The following is a 16,146-nucleotide window of genomic DNA, read 5'->3' as shown; positions in this document are numbered from 1 at the left end:
CCATTCACTTTACAAACGGTGGTCCATCAGTACCAGTACCAAAAACACACATACACACACATCAGTTGCACATTTAAAATGCAATGCATGACTTTGCTGACTACATGCAGTGCTGTTTCATGCTTTTGTTTTGGGTGTAAAACTGCGCAGTAAGATGGTCACACGTAGAAATGTAAAAAAAAAGTATTGATGTCATGCAGCCCCAAGTGACATTAATACCGAGCAAGAACACAACATGCGCACACGTTTTCATAGAGCGGGTCAAAAGTCCCTGTCAAAGTTATTATTAATAACAGCCTTGTTGTAAATCAAAAGAGATTCTCTTGAAAACAACGGCATTTGGGGGAGAGCTAAATCATTCGTCATCAAATTATTTATTAATAAAAGAAAATCATGTATTTTTTATCTGTATTCCCTCGACAGAATACAAAAAGTTAAGTCAATACAATCAGTGAACATGCAACTTAGAGGCTTACAATACAGGAAATGCTGATAATACCCCCCCCCCCAAAAAAACATTTCTGATAAACAATAACCAGGAATGTGAAAAAAACTATAATTTTCTCAGCACTTTGTTTTACATGCGGTTTAGTGATAAAGCTGGTTTTCTATGGTTTTATCACACGTTGGAGATAAATTAAGACTTTATTTTACATTTGTATTTTCCGTAGTGATGCTCCTTCTGCCTTCCCCTCCTTTCACCTCCTTCTATCTCCCCCTCTTTTAACCATTTTCCCTCTCCCTCTTTCCCTTGCTGTCCTTCTGTCTTCTCCCCCTCCCCCCACCCTCAATCTCCCTCTTTCCACCCCTGCCTATTACTCTCCTTCCTGCCCTGGAGACGGTATTATCAGTGCAGCGCAAGCGGTAAATTGCACCCTGAGAGTTTCCTGCAGCTGGAGATAGGAGCGGAGGGAGGGGGGTTTAGAGGTATAGACGTGGGGAGGGGAGAGCTTGTTCAACACACCTGACGGCGCCTGTTTCCCGTGACTCTCCCTCCCTCCCCCTCCTCTCCTACCTGCCTTTCCCACCTCCTCTTTGAGACACGCTGTAGTACCTGCCTTATCTCCTCCCAACACACTCCCTCCGCTAATAGAAAGCCGCTGGAGGGACGGCGTGAACACAATGACCGGTCGAGCAGCACCGCCCCCCCCATGCTGAGAGCTGTGTGTAATTACTGTTGCTAGCGCAATGAATACATCACATACATACTCATGATTTGCTCATATTACATTTTTTTCCTTGATGTGGAATCCGAGGGCATAATCGTCCACTTGCTATTTGTCCTATTAAAACCCCACATTTTGAACTTTTTCAATTGTTCACAATGTGATTTAGATTGAAAGGCTTAACTGTAATATGCACAATATCTACACCACAATTGTTGGCAATGTAAATCTTAAGTCCCAGGCTCTTTTCCCAGTGCAGCATACAATATACTTTTTAAAAGAGACATTAAAAAGTGCAAATGACACACTGGTTCAAAGTGAACTATTATATGTAAAGCAGAATAGGATCAGACACAAAGTGCAGTTATATACTGTACAGTGAAATAAAACACTGCTTATTGTAATAATATGTGGAATGTAAACAAATGTATGTGCTATAAGAAAAATTAATGATGAATGGTCTGGATTTATCAGGTCTTTAAAACCACTCATCATTCAACCATTCACACCTCATTCATACAGAGCATTTTGCTCAAGTTAGCTAACATCACACACATTCTCCCACCGTTGGTCATGCTATTGGGAGCAACTTGGGTTTAAGTATCTTACCCAAGGATACAGCGACATGTTGACTGCAAGGGACTTTGGGTTAAAACTGTCCCAGAGTCTGGTACTCTTGGTCCGGATTTAACCAGGGTTATAATCAGTGTATGAAAGCATTTTTTTCAAACCTTGGCAATACAGATATTCTTTTGTTATTGAAGGCCCTGTCCAAAAAAACACAATGCCTGATTTTATGATTTTAACATTTTGTTAAGTTACGCACATAAATAGAAATTTCACAGAGCTTCTTTTTCTATTATAATTATAATAATAAGAATGATATTTGACTTACATACCGCTAAGACAGGATACTGTTGAGTCTTTTTTTTTAAACCAATTTCCCGCCTAAAATGATTCATAGTTATTTCTAAGACAATTCAATCTGTGTTTCAATATGACTTCATTTAGTTTGAAGTAATATATCCATAAAACAAAGAAGGAAGGTCGTGTTGCATTTTGTAGACCTGATTTATTGTTAATATATTGGAACGTCAGTTTAAATGTAAAATCAGACGGTGTATGAAATCACATCTCAGGGTAAAGTAATGGCAGAGTTTTGCAATAAAATCACAGCCAATCAGTAAACACTATTTTACAGAGTCCTGTTACTTCTGCACTTCCGCTGACCTGAACCCCCCTCTCCAGTCTGTGGCGTCATGTCCAATCTTTGCTCAGTCAAATGAATGCAGAGGAAAAATAACTAGCAACTTTCAGGCCCTAATTATTTAGAAAAGAGATATTAAGTATTCGTATTGGGTTACATACGTCTCTTTCTCATTGTAAATCGAAATGAAAAGGGCCCTATTCCACTTCTTTGGGGTTTCCCTTCGTGTATTGTGTTCTATAGGTTTTAGTGCATGTAAATGGTCTGCAAAGGCTAAAATCTCAAAGCTCCCTCCAGTGGAAGTTTATCTCCCAGACACTCCCCCCATAGCCTGAAACGCCTCGAATCGACTCAAATCACTATGTAACACTCGCGCTTCTATAGGCTAGCGCTCCAACACATTGTACGTGATAGGCTAAGGGTACCCATACCTTACTACATGGCTGATTGTGTCTCAAAGAAAATGTGCGCTGCTATGGTCTGAAACCTACTTCTAGCAGGCGGCCCATGTTAATATCACAGCCTCTGAGGGTGAAGTTTATTGCGCTGACAGTTATGCAATATTGAATATTATTGGAGAAACAGGATGTGGAAGACTGAACATATGAGAGCGGACAGCTGATTAAGCATTTACTAAGTAATTGGGAGCAAGAAGGATATGAGGATGAAAAAGAAGTGACTGCACATTTTGTGAATGTTGACAAATGAAGAGGAGCCAAGAATAAATGGAAATGAAAGAGAGCGTTTCCTGTATCATTTAGTGACTTCCTGCAGAATCATGAGGAAGTGGAAGAGCAGAGCAATGGGAGGATGAGAAGTAAGGAGCGAATAATACTGATGTTGCTTCAGTGCTTTAAGGAGAGATGCATGGGGGAAAGAAAGTTACAAGATGGCATTTTGTACAATTAAGAGCACTTAGAGAAATAGGAGAGAAAGGAGGAGTATTGCCAGAAAGGAGGAGAGAAACACTTTGCCCAGCATTCACCTTGAAGAAAAAGTTGTTTGATAGACGAGTTAACATCACTGTAATACAAACGGTTAAAGAGGCAAAACACAACTCTTTTTCAGTTGTTTTCAATGAGAAGAGATCTTCCAGTTGAACATATATCAACTATAGACCTATAGACTACATACCTCACTGTAGAAACTGGTGATGAAGCTTGATATTGACTTGGTCTTTCAGATGGAAACTATCATAACAAAGACCTAAAGACAATTTGTTTAGGCGTATAGCCCGGTTAACACTGGACAGTGCTGCCGGTGATTGTTGGACTTTCATCGCCTTACATGTACATGTGTCCTACTCGCTCTACAGCCATGAGCTATGACAAACTCATTCATACAAAGTGCGAGAACAAGAAATCCAGTTTGTACTCATAAAAGATTTCAAAAAAGTACAAGTGAGCAGAAATAAATGATAAAAGGCAAGGAGCAGAAGTTAGTCTGTCATACAAGAGCAGTGATTGTTTGCCAGGATATCGTTGTCATCTATCCATTCATACACCCATCCATCGTCAACCACTTATCCAGAGTGGGTTCTCGGAGGTAGCAGTTCCAGCAGAGGGCCCAAACTTCCCTTTCCCTGTCCACACCAACCAGCTCTGACTTGGGGATTCCAAGGCGTTCCCAGGCCAGTGTGAAGATACAATCCCTCCACCTGGTCCTGGGTCAGCCCTTCAGTTTCCTCCCAGCTGGATGAGCCTGGAACACTTTCCTAGAGAGGCAGCCAGGAGGCATCCTTACCAGGTGCCCAAACAACCTCAAATGGCTGCTTTCTAGGTGCAGTGGCTCTACTCCTAGTCCCTCCCAGTATGACCAAACGTCTTACTTTATCCCTAAGATGCCAGCCACCCTCCGGAGAAAACCCATTTTGGTCGCTTGCATTCGCAATCTCATTCTTTCGGTCATGACCCATCCTTCATGCCCATAGGTGAGAAACGTTGTCATACATTTTGTTTGTTGAAAAAAGGGCTGGAAGAAGGCTCTGCCCAGCGCCCTGCATGAAGAAAGACTATGTGGACCAAAGGCCTACCATTGCGATGTCAATTTAAATTCAAATAATAGATCAGCACTAGAACTAACTATTTTAAAGTGCATCTAACTCCAGGATAAAAAGAGGTTAGTGTGAGATTGAAAGAGTGCAACAGGTGATGTGAGGATACATTGGTCAGGGAAGTGTAATGTAGTACAAATGTGTGGAAAGGAATCACTGTATGGTGTGAGTTTAGCCTTGAGTGTGGAACAAAGGTGTGAGGAGAAGGAGAGAAGGTGCGTGGGAGCTCCGAGTCACAAGTCAGGCAAGAATGTTTCTGCTATGTAGCTGCGTCCTTCTTTTCTGATACTTTTAATTTCTTACCCGGCTTTTGTCCTCCTCTGAGTGAACGCCTGCTCCCGCCATTCCTCTTTCCCTTTCTTCATCTTTTAGCCCTCGCCCACTGTGCTGCGCTGTGTGAATATTCTTTGTTATTAGCAAATCTTCTGCAGATTAATTTCAGAATGAGCGACGGGAACGGGAGAATGTGAAGAAAGGAAGCAAGTCGAACTAAAGGGCTAAAAGGGATTTTCTCTTTTTATAATGTGTTAATGGCCTTTTGGTGCCTCTTGAAAGCAGGAAAAAGGTTATAAGCCAAATTAGCATACGGAAAATCTCTCTCTCTTTTGCAGAACAATTAGGAATCCTATTATTTTTTTTATAGCTGCCCTTTAATTTCCTCTAATGGAGCTTCAGCTAATACGTACATTTCCCCTCTGTGGGACTAATAAAGCTATTCTGATTCTTCTTCTGATTCTGAATGCCACCCAGCTTTTCTCATTCTATAGAAAACGCCCTGTAAAGCACGTGACAGAGAGAAATGTTAGCTATGTGTACATAACAGCATTTTCACGTCTTATAGCATACATTTTTTTAACAGATTATTGAAACACTGAAAAACATAGAAAATTGGTGTACAGTAATCATCCTTCAACAAACTACTTTTTATATCCAGATAAACCTGCATAACTGACTTTCTTTGCAGTTGAGCAGCAATCAAAAGTTGAAATATTATTATATTGACGTCACCTTTTAGGGTGCTCTTGCAAACTTTAAAAAGACCCAAAACAGTGAAGCCCAACAGCTTATTGAGGTCTGATGAATGCCTTTTTCCCAATTTCTTTAAGATCCTATCGCGGTCATATTGTGCATTCATGTTGGCATGATGGCTTGTTAGTAACAGACAAACGTCAGACATTCACCGGGGGTTGTCTACTGATGTATTTCATGATGTAGTACAACGTGAACATCTTCTAAGCTTATGTTAACCACAGACCTTATTTCATCCATCTAACCAAATACTTGTTTAAAAAACGATTCACTTCGAGACGTGGGTAACCCAGAAGTTCTCAAATACTTGCTAAAATATTCCGTTCACTGAGAATTGTGTCACAGTACAGATCCTAAAGAAGCTTTATCTTTTGTTTCACTGAGAAAACAATGCCAAATTGATCTGTAGATTCAGGAAAAATGTTCTTTACAACAAGCAACCCCAATCATGACGTAATCTGATGCAGTATTTCAACAAAATCTGTGCCGCTATAAGCAACAATGTGGACAAACAACCGCTGGAAATTGTATGTTCAATTGTATGGGCGGGCAGATTGATAGAAAAGCTCAGCTCTTAAACGTTAGGAGGCAAATTTAACCTCTATAAATACTGCATTTTAAATGTTAAAGGTCCATAAGATGCATACTTTACAAGCACTACTCTACAAGTTATTATAACTTAACTTGTCATTTAAACCACAGTGGAATTATGATGCAAGAGGTAATACAAGAATCACATTATCTAAAACTGAAATGCAGATTTGCAAGGAGAAGAGTACCTTTTTTATATATAAATGTTATTACTCAATGGCAGCTGTTGAAAAATGCTGGACTAATCAGTTCCTCCAGGTGACACTAGATGGCAACACAAGCCTATTCCACTTTCCCTCTCTCTCTTCTTTTCTCTGTTGGCTGTCTGCAGCTTTGTGTCTTTGCTCATCATGCACTATATTAAGTTAAGTGTGAAATTGTCTTGTTGAACAACCAGTCACAAATGTTATTGCACAGGTCCCCCGTGTTAATCTGATTTACCTAATCTCTCTCGAAAAATTACCTTTCATCTCACCAATTGTTTTTATTGCTTCAGGAGTGCCACAGTGACAGGGAACATTTTATCGTGAAGTTTAAATGACTTCCAACCTCGAGGTGAATTCTGCCAAACGCTGTAGACGTTCTTTGTCTCACCTGCTTTCATAGGGATGAAAGAATATCAGTCAAAGTGAATTGTTCCACAGGAGGTAACACGCTTAATAACAGTCAATTTGAGTTTCAGTCACTATAGTAACTAGCTGTGTGTCTGCTTGTTTCTCTGCTGGGTTAACAACACTCTTTCTCTGAGTGTGTAAGTATGTAGTAGAATCCGTTCATTTAGCCATCTTTCTCTATTGAAGTAAAATACTACACTGCTACTTACTTTACATACCTGGTAAATTGTGCCCACTAAAGGCCACACAAGTTAAATGATTAAAAGTATACAATGGATACGTTCAGGCACAGCGTTGACTGTACGTCACTTGGGTTTTGGCAGATTTCAGAGCCAACTGACTGTAGTTATGCCTGAGAAATGAATGAAGATTGACATACAACATGCTTCTTGTATTTCTTTTACAAACTACTTTCTGTTGGTTAAAGGTGGGGTAGGTAAGTTTGAGAAATCGGCTCGAGATAAACTTTTTGTTATATTCCATGGAATGCTCTTAACATCCCGATAGCAATGAATATCTTAAGTGCTTTGACAAAAAATCCATAAAAAAATGTCATCTGTGGAAGCCGTAGTACTGTAAAAAGCACGACCAATCATTTTAGCCGGCCCGGCTAAAATAACTGGATGGCCTACCTGCCTGTCAGCCTTCCATCTGTGCACAAACTTATCTCGTGCCCTCATTGGTCATGTGCACGTTCGTGTGTGTTGGAGGAGGGGCTCTGTAAGGAAGTGGCAGATTTTTTCCGGCTGTGTATTTTCAAATTCTAGCCACTCAAGCTGATTTCTCCAAAATTACCTACCCCACCTTTAATGTATTATATTCAAAACAATTTAAACAAGTATTTTAAGATATTTTTACGAAAGTTGGAACTCTTACAGTGGATTTATAAGAAACTAAAGCAGCAAAAGAGATATCAATATTTCTAGTCCTTAACTTGGGTCCAACTTCCAAAAGGATTGGAAACTTCCCATGATTCACTTTAATAGCATTTTACATCAGACTCCCTTTCCTGATACAGGCCCACCTCTTTCAAAATGAACCTCAGCAGTTTCCAGGAGGCGTACTGTCACATCTCCAGCAGTACACCCAGTTTTTTTTTATCCAATCAGGACTTTAACTGGTGGCCCTTTGTTTCCCAAGCCAAGTATGTTTAAAAGTTCTCAAGGCCAATGCCAAGATGACCCTGATGACACCAGTATGACATCATTTAGTTATTTCATTATTTCATGCAAACATTTTTTTGTTTATGGTGCAATAATGAGTTTCCTGTACATGGAGATGCAGATTTTGCTATACCATCCATTGTTTGAAATATCTGCTCTGAATTTGCACGGTTTGAGGGGTTAAGGATGTAAACTTAATAAAAGGTAGAGCATTAGTTGTATTATTTCGAGATTGTAGCTGCATTTTTCGAACTTTACTCTAAATTGTGCCATAACCTAATAATATTGTTAAAATGCTGATTTTCGTCTTTTTTTGTACTGCTTTGATAATTGTCATTGCAAAACCACATCAAACGATCTAGCAGAGATTGTCCACGTCTCAGTAATCTTCCCCTTAACAACACTTTAAAAAGAAGACCAAAGTTAAGCTGAATCCCAAATGTTTGATTCCCAGCAGTGTTCTGAGGCGTCAGCTTCACTCCAAAGCGAGATAGCGTTGGTATCCCTCCTATCTTTTTGTTTGTGCATGCAGCAGCCCTGCTGGAATGAGCCAGATGTTGTCTCTGATTGGACAAACCCGTATCCCTTGTTTGTACCTAAACCCATGTAATCAGCCAGAGGTTCTCTGCTGATGGAGCGACTGCGTTGTCTGTCTCACACACACTCAGGAAACTCATTCAGACTCTGGGTATGGTGTGTGAGAGAAACAGCTGTTTTCAAACACACATACCTCGGAGAGAAGCAGATGGGGACATGCTTCATTATAGCTGTACATATGAGCTGGTGAATGGCTTGATGTTTTATCATGTACGCCCCTGACTGCTTATTTAGTCAAACATATGGTAACACGCGGCGATTATGTCGTTTAGATGAGTGAAAACAGGTTAAATGAGTTGCTTTGCTTTGCATGGGTTTCGACTTGAATTTCAATGGATTTACATCCTTAAAGCAATCTGAATATTCTCACTGTATGAATACAAAACACATTTTCTCTTTAATTTTGTATTTATTCATAGGAAATGTATTCAAATTCATACATGATTATTACATAAATAAAAGGTAAGAATGAATGAAGGCGTAAGAACAGTAAAAGAGAACATCTAAAGGTATTAAGAGAGGAAAAGGAAAGGATGACCAGAACATAGTAAGAATGATGGGAAACCCACTGGTTTCGAAGTGGGTGAGGGAGTTTGTGAGATAAGCCCACAGTGTATCAGTAATTGTAATCTGCAGGAACTGACACGGTTCTGTATGTAAAGCTATTAGACTGGCTGCGAGTGCTCAAAGATAATCTTGTAAGATGAGCTAAGTGAGCAGGCAGAAGGACAGGAAGTCCAGTAAATATTTGTTACAAAAGAAACAGACGGATTTAGAAAAGAATAAAAGTCAGAGTGTCTTTTATCTAAATAATGCAAAAACTACTAATCCCAAGCCACTTTAGTTGAAAAAAAGTCACATGTGTTCGCTGTTACTCACTGAAGCTTTCAACGGGCAATAATGTTACATGATACAGTTCTGAAACTGTAATTCTAGTATATAGATGGGTAAACTGTGAAGTGCCACTGGACAGGATGCATATTTCAAGATTCAAAAATCTATTTTGAACCCTAAACTGCTCCCGATGGCACGGCCACAAAGTGTGTGTGAACGTTTACTCCTTCTGATGAGCAGGTGGAAGCCTTTGTGTTGTAAAGCCTGCAAGACTAGGAAAGTGATATATAAATGCAGTCCATTTACAATCTAAATATATTGATCTGTTCTTAAGTCTTTAATTCTCACAGACGTCAATGATAACCTGACTGTCCAATGCAACTCGGCCTGACGTTGAGCATCAGACGACAGGATCAAGGACCTCTTCAGCAAAGTGGAATAGCAATTGCATTGGATGATTAAATCAATGTTTACCTCCATAAAAGCTGAAACGCCACAATTTAAATAAATATTACTTAAAATAAGAAGGACTTTATTGATCCCAATTTTGGATTTTTGATTGAATCAAACAAAGGGGATTGGTTTGATTCCTCTGATGTCTTTATACTACCTTGAAGTACACATTCAACTTTGAAAAGTAGTAGATTTCTTTCCAAAGCAATCCCTTATTTTTGTATTGCTGATTTAAACCACAATAACCCTTAAAGAAATAAAAACAGAAAGGATTTGTTTTGTATAACAAAACATGTAATACAATTGAAAGTATCAACCATTTTTAAATGTAAATATGTGTAAAACCGCCCGGATTTTTAAAATGTTTAAAATACTATAGCTAAGCAAATGCACCAGGTATGATAGTGGTCTAATTTCATACCACTATATCCCTCACCCTGTAACATTAGACCACATTTTAGAATCATAAAATACTGTTTAACAACAAATTACAACATGACGGAGACCGTAGTCAGGGTAAAATAAATAGAAGAAGGACCATTATTGTCCCTTATTGTCCTACTCATTTCTCTAGCTGTAATTATCAGGCAGATTATTATTGAGAGCTAATTTATTGCCTCGCTGGGAGCTATGTGTTAAATAAACGCAGCAGAGTAAATAGAGAGAGGGGGAGAACAGACTGCTGCCGCTATCAGATGGCAACACAGCGCCCACAGGGAAAGAGTGAGACGCGCGAGTGTCTATTCATACTTGTCAGTCGCAGTGAGCCCAAACACTGGCGTTCCATGTGTTGTGCCGCTGATCCATTGAACTGGGAACTTTGGTACGCTGCCCTCCGATGCTCTCTTCGTGGCTCCTTCTGTACTGGGTCATGGTGTTGGCCCTCCGTCGCTGATATCACTGTTAACAGCTCAGCCAGCCGCCATCTGTTGTCCCTACAGCGCAGCTTCCAAAACCTGCGGTGTACTGAGCACTGTAAAAAAATATGCTCCAATTTACATGATACGTTATTTAGCTGATGCTTTTAGCAAAAACAACTTACAAAACACTTAAATACCGTAGACATGCGTACGGAAGCCATTTGGGATTGGGTATCTCCAACTGTTTGGCATGTTGACTGCAGGGGATGGGATTGAACCACTGACCCTGTGATTGGTAGATTAGTGCATTTACCCCCTGAGCCACAGTTTGGTTTTAGGATGTCTGATTTAGACATTCATTGAGGCTATATTTCTCCCATGTTTAATTAGGTATAAAAGCTTTGTTTGTACGTGCCATTCTAGCGCCTAAAGTTATAGAATTGCTATAGAAATTTTTCTTAAGTAAAAGTTCAAAGCTATTATCATTAAAATATACCTAAACTATTAGCATTTAAAGTACTTGTTATGCAGGATGGTCCCTTTCAGAGCGATGATATTATAATATGTCACAAGTATTTCTGCACTGTTGGATAGTTCAGAACAGGATCGTACTTTTTTTGTAAAATAACTAGTAACTAAATATGTAGGATGGATGTAGTGGTGCAATACGGTGGACTTAAAGTATAAAGAAGAAGTACATTGAAATACTCGAAGTAAAATAACCTACAAATTGTTTTTAGTACAGTTCTACAGTAAATGCACTTACGTTACCACTATGCTTATCTAAAGATTTTTTAAAACACATTTCCAAAACATACTTATAAATGGACATTTCTGTGAGAAATGTAGGCATATTTCTCTACAAAACCCTTTCTAACAAGAGAAGCCGGTATTCTCAACTGTTATCTAAACACAGGCAGCCATGCAATAACTTAACCTAAACAAAAGAGTCTAAAATAGGAACATTTAAATAAAAAACATCTAATCAAAAAAGAATAAGCAAACAAAATAATGAAACTGACAATACTACATTTTATCTTAGTCCTTACTTAGTCAGTCTACAATGTATGGAGATTGAGCCTTGTGCTGCATCAGACACAAAGAAACAATACCTGCTTGTAAAGGTTGGCAATACCTACAAGCAGTTTTGTTTCGAGTTTATAGACACAGGTCTTACCTTTGGTTGTACACAAGTACTGTATATAGGATATCCGTTTTTCAATGAGCAGTCCAGCATTAAAAAGAACAACAACATTAGGAGTCTTTATCCATCAATTTCAATGACAACCCCATTTTTACAGAATCAAAAAATCGTATTCCTGAATCTGTTAAAAGTATTTTTATACCTGCAGGAAATAAGTTTATCTCACAGAAGCTCCGTCTCCAGCTTAGAGCTTTTAGATTGTTAGAACTGTCACAATTTTCTAAAAAGGGATCTCCAGTTAACAAGTGAAACTGCATTGCAAACAACTGCTTAAATCTCTCTGCTTGATTTAAAGTTCTGCAGTGAGTTTCCAGGACAAAAGGTCTCATCTCTCCTTCCTGCGTGTTCCCTCATTCCTGCTGTGATTTTTGTTTTGTTTCACTTTGTCATTTATTTGTGACATTAACCCGTCTCTCCTTTTCCCTCATCCTTTTCAGCACGTATCCTCCTCACTTACTCCCTCTTCCCTTTTCCTGTCTATCACATTAGCAAAAATTGTTTCACTCTGTGCAGCTTCTAAATAGATGCTTCACACCTCTTGCTGTGATCTGAATTGATTCATATGCAGAAGGTGTGTAGAGCAGGAAGAATGTGCGATAATACGTTTGTAAGATAATCTCCTGTTTAGCTCATGGCTAGCAGCTGCCGTATTCAATTATGCACCTGCTTAATAACTAAGGATGTTTTTCTCTGCACTTGTTTACATTTGTTACGTATCTAGGCTTCCTCTTGTCTCTTGCATTTCCTGTCTGACCTTATCAACTGGATGAGTTCCTACTCTCTTTTATCATTTTATTTTCATCCATTAAGGACATTTTCCTGCAATTTGAAAACGTGTCAGAATAGAATGAATTTGATATCCTGTATGACAAAAGTAAATCTTGGAAGACATTCACACAATTCCGTTGTTTGTCTATTGTGATCATAATGGTGCTTTAAATATCTATTATGTAGTTACATTGTACACATGTTCTGTCTTTAATCAGGATAAAATGAAACATATTTATAGCACGTTTAAGATCAATATCTCTCTAAAATGTTCACACAGCATTGCAAGAATCACATCAAACATAATTTCTCTTGTAAACTGGATCATTTTGTCAAACTGATGGTTAATGTGACATGTTGACCGGCGAAAAAAAATCGAACTGTAACTCTGCTGCACGGTCCCCTCGTCCCTTGGAAGAAGCGGAGAGGTGGGTGTTTTTCATCTGCTGGTGGACTACCGGAGAGATTTACAGCATGAGCACACGCTTGCCTCGGGGAGGGAGAAAAAGAGCCAGAGCGTCCACAGCGGAGAATAAACAGAAGGGCAACCATGGCAACCATGCGCGGGAAGTCTTCTTCGCTGCTTTTGTGGCAGACTACAGCGCCACTTACAGGCCCGGCATATGTACTACAGCGTCTCCAGCGCTTTCGAGCGGTCTCGTGTGAACGGACACGTTTCTGGTGCCTATTGCGTATGGACTATTGACTTCTGTCTAAAATCCCATGGTAATCAATCCAATCGTTGTTGAGTTATCAGTCAGGCCCGAATAGGTAGACTGACCCTTGGATCAACCACATCTAATCCAGTTAGATTGTTTAGTTGCATACAAGTTGAGCCAAATATTTTTGCTGAATTACAACACGAGAGAGCCCTCTGCTCCAGCAGTCTTCAGTTTAATAAAAATAAAATAGGCTACTGCTAATAGAAAACAAAATTACAGATGGACTCAATGATACACATGAGAACAGACATGTTAGAGTGAATAAATGAAGGACCAAGGTATCCCACCAGAGAGGTGAGTGTATAAGCCTAAGCAATCCTTTTGTGTGTGTGCTGTGTTGTGTGTAAAGTCACGCCTGGCTGGCTGTTATCTACCAGAGACTCGCAGGTCCCTGGGGGGACACCAGAGGAGTCATCTGATTCCCTTGCAGTTTCTTCTCCGACTGCAAATTAAAACAGGACCAACATAGACACTGATAGGAAGGCAAACTGAGTGTTTCTTTAATTAAATACATTCAGTTTCTGCCTAATCCTTACTGAAAAGATTCTTGTCTTACATATACACTTAACACATGTATAACACAATTTCAGTCCCTTTTTCTAACTGATTTAACACAGTATGTCATTTCTGCAACAAGGGGGCTTTCAATCAAACATAACAATAGTTAGACTTTGATAATGTGAATAGAATTAGCCTGGGATCATGGGAGTTGCTGCCCTCAATGTTGAACAGCCACCATTGATGACGTGACTCAGAAAATATGTTTATCGACAAGGTTTTTGACAATGTAACCCTAATGAATTAGCTGTAAAAAACGTAAGATAATGTAAGATATAAACATGTGTGCTTTGTGGGGACATCCTTGAAACGTGCTGCAAACGCAATGACAGTTGTGATCCGTCACGAGATTGCAATACAAACTATAGTCAACTGCAGTATATAGTGGGTAGCAGACTTCCTTAATATTGAGATATAACGCCATTGGCAGGCGACCAAATAAAACGCACTGTTACATTATACAAAATTACAGATTTTTCACAGTTTGAATCTTGTTGCAACATTTAGGGCGATGTACAGTAAGGACACAACCCAAAATGTATGTCATAGGTGTAGTCGTTTATTTATTCTCACGCGAAACGTTTCGTATTCCACCTTTTACCAAGCACAAGCTGCAGCTCACACCCGACAGTGAAAGTATTTCTCAAATCAGCGGCCCCCCCGCTCTTTGTCTCTCCTCAGTTAAGGTCTGTTTATGAAACACAGACGATCAGCTCTGATTTGATTTGATTCAGCAGCCCTGATAATTATGATGAATCTTCCCTCCATTCGCGTGTGCACTTTCTGTGCTGATGCTGTGTTCAGTGCCACAGTGCTGTTTGTCTGGGACAATAGTGCCTTTTGAATTTGCCTTTTAAATATTGACTGGCATTCATTTGCTGGGTGTACCAGATGTGTTAGAGTTAGCACATTAGTGTGGTTCAGATAGTGTCTGACAGGCTGTCAGTCTCAGAAATACTTATTAAAACGTTCTACATGTTGACTTTCCCGATGTGACACACGCACCCAGTTTGCGTCATTTGGAATCAGTCCTGCTGCTCTTTAACTAAGCTAGCAGAGCGTTCTTCAGTTTGTACATTACACATACATATTCTACCCACAATGCATGCATGCTTCCCAAACATCCACAAAACAATCTATATCTATACTTGTGAGCATCTCAAAGAGATAATGCATTCTGCAACTTTAACAATGAGTGAAAATAGCTAGTAGGTTAAACTGCACCATGGTCAGTTAAATTAATCTTTACTTTACAGATGTATCCCTACCTGTTATTGCTTGGTTCAGCAAAAACAGGGGAGTTCAATAAGTAATACTACATACATGTTCTAAAGAATGAAAACAAAAGTATTGTATTCTTGGAGCTGCATCTGATTAATAACATGATTTGATTACTAATATACGTTGTTTTTTTTACTGCAATTTAAATAATAACCATTTAACAGGCCTACGCCAAGCTGCTGTGTGTTTCTTACCATTTGTGCTTCTCTCTTCCTCCTCTGTGGGCTTTCTTTTCTTAACCTGCTTGTGTGTTTACCTTTTCTACCTTTTCTCTTTCCCTTTCTATTTCCCAACTTCAAGTCTCCAGATGAGATAGATATGATGGTAAGCTCACTTTAACCTCCCGCTTTTTTATCCATATCATCCATCTTTCCATCCTGCTGCTTTCTAACCATCACAGTGTCTTACTTCCCCACCTGGCCATTTAAAAAATGTCTTTGCAGATGATTGTCAATGAGCCTTTCAGTTATTGGTATAAACATGTATTGATCATTTTCTATTCATTTCTTTCCACATCTCCCTATCTTCAAGGTGTCATCTGGTTTTATTATCCCTTCTGCCATTCCATTGAAATTATACATATATGTTTACCTTTCCTTATCCATCCATCATTTAGTGGGAATGCTGATACAGCATTCCAACTATATGTTATGCTACGGACAAAAAGTTTATTATTATTATTCCGCCGACTTATTTTGGCCCTCTTCTCCTCCCACATTCAACATCGCAGACACTCCGTTCAAACATCAAAACGTTCAGCTCGGTCGGGAATCGCAGGCTATTACTTTTCTCATTCATAACTTTCATAATTCCAGAGATACATCCCATAATTCATCACATTTTTAACCATTGAAGTCAATGGAGATATTCTTCAGACTTCAACAAATCTTCATGCGACTTCAACTGCTAACTGTTCATTCATACTTTCACTCAGAAACCTCATTCCAACTTTAAAATGTTACACATCTTTCTGACATTATTTGTGTAACACAAATCTGATTCTTACTTTTAGAGATATTAAACATTGTTCAGACCTTGTTAAAGAG

General features: G+C 39.1%; 1 protein-coding gene across 1 annotated transcript in view; it reads left to right on the top strand.

The window, feature by feature from the left end:
- chchd6a (coiled-coil-helix-coiled-coil-helix domain containing 6a) overlaps positions 1 to 16,146 on the top strand; it is an 83,153-nt gene that overhangs the window by 5,123 nt on the left and 61,884 nt on the right. The window lies entirely within an intron of this gene.

The sequence above is a fragment of the Trematomus bernacchii genome, unplaced genomic scaffold (assembly GCF_902827165.1).
Source record: "Trematomus bernacchii unplaced genomic scaffold, fTreBer1.1, whole genome shotgun sequence".
Classification (NCBI taxonomy): Eukaryota; Metazoa; Chordata; class Actinopteri; order Perciformes; family Nototheniidae; genus Trematomus; species Trematomus bernacchii.
This window is presented reverse-complemented; position numbering and strand designations above follow the sequence as displayed.